Here is a 2,038-nt window from a genome sequence, read left to right on the forward strand (position 1 = left end):
ACACACACACACACACACACACACACACACACACACACACACATTACACGCATATTATTATACTAATCTATTTCGTCTGAGGTGTACGTCAGTTTTATGGTAAATGAAGCTCTAACACATGGCTTCTGTTGCAACCTATCTTATCCAAGTCATACTTTAGTTTAATGAATGAGGCTCATACATATCGTAGATTGCAATTTCTATTGTCTGATACATTAATCAATTTCCCAGATATGGCTTGTACTGGGCTCAACATGACATAATGTTTAATCTGAGCCTGTGTCTGTCTATACTCTACCTGTCTCTGATATATTTGGCCTGTATTGCTTTGGGCTGGTGTGTATCAATAGACGATACCTACCCTCATCTTGTGCCGTGTTCTAATGTATAACACAATCTAATTTTTAGAAGAGTTGCTCGCCATGACTAAGAGGGTAGCGAGTTTGATTTACCAAATGGAACTCGAGTCCTTGTTAGAGTTTTTTTTCCACCTGCCCGAATATTTACTGTCTGCTGCAGCGAGGGACGAAATGATTTATCTTCGAAATGACCCACATTTTGTCCTGTAGAGCATTGGACTTAAGCCATAAAAACATCGGTGATGCTAATTTGAATAAAGGCACAAGGTAGAAAAAAGAAAGCAAAGTGAAGCTTTGTCCATATGACTCCTAATTTTAATTCGAGCAGCAGACTATTTCGCCTACGTAGATCACAGTCTATGGCGTGATTCTCTCCCGATGTGTGTGTGTGTCTATGTGACGTGATGTTTCCAATGTACCCTGCTGTACCGCGTCGTACCAGGTCGAGATACGCAGGCCGCCTTCTTTCAACCGCCGCCCTGGATACAAAGTCGTTGGACATAACTCGCTGACAGGAGATCGTCAACAAAGTCTTCTGTTTTAGGTCGGAGTTCGGGGTTTGATGGTGGCGATACTCCACGCCGTCCAGCACTGTCGGGTGTCGGTGAGTCTATGACCCTGGCCTGAAAGCAAACAAGGCCTTTAGAAAGTTTGCAGGACGAGGATTTTAATACGTTGTTTATTTCTAGACGTGCCGATTAACGCGTAGCGGTGACTGTTCGCTTGGGCCCGGGTGGGCGGGGGGTTGGGTTGGGTAGCTGTTCAGTAGGAAGGCCATGTATATAAGATATGTTCTGTTTGAAGGAGCATAACTATTATATGTTATGCTGGTTTTGTACTGCACTTTTTTTCCTTCCATTTGTCGTTGCCGAAAGTTTTGTGGTTGTTTGGTTTGAGCAAGTGTTTTATGGCGCTCGCAACTGCTTAAGGTTATATCTAAGCGCGCGAGCCACTTTAGACATTTTTCGTTTGGTAGGAATTGGTTTTGAATTTTGCTCGGGTGGCGGTCAAAGCCTGTTCTTATCGATTTAAGGAACGTCAAGGGATATTTAACATGCGCAACTTGCACTTTTTTGCTCTTATCTGAGATGGCTAGGTGTTAGATCTTACCCACCTTAAGATCTGGAGTGTGGCAGAAAAACGGCAGTATGAAGGAGCCAATGAGTAGCAGTAGAAAGGCAGCTGAAAGAGTTAGGAGCTCAGGAGAGGAGCAAAGTGGGAGAGGGTGGAGGGAGCAGAAAGCGGAGAGGAAAGCAGACAACATGACATTATTAGAGAGCAAGAAAGGTGCAAGTAGACATTTTTTTTAGAAGAAAATTTTCCGTCGCTGTCAGGTTTCGAACCCAGGACCTGTTGAATGAGGGGCGAACACCGTACCCGTAGACCACGAGAGCCCCCAGTTTTGTTGTTGTTGCCTTCATCCTTCTTATAGTTGACATTGTTGAAGTTTTAGTTCATTGTTGCTTTATTGTCGTGTATGTTTCCCGAAAGCTCATTACAAGAACGCTACTGGGAAGGAAACAGATGTACGGGGCTTCGTTATTTTCATTTATTGACACTTCTATTCGTCTCTATGGCATCTATTTGTGCTTAAAAGCGGCATTAGTAGTTTAGACGCGTGCGTGATAAGTGTGACCAGTGTGTGCTGAAGCCCACGTAAGTTTGGGGGGGGGGGGGGG

The sequence above is a fragment of the Aplysia californica genome, unplaced genomic scaffold (genome assembly GCF_000002075.1).
Source record: "Aplysia californica isolate F4 #8 unplaced genomic scaffold, AplCal3.0 scaffold01124, whole genome shotgun sequence".
Lineage (NCBI taxonomy): Eukaryota > Metazoa > Mollusca > Gastropoda > Aplysiida > Aplysiidae > Aplysia > Aplysia californica.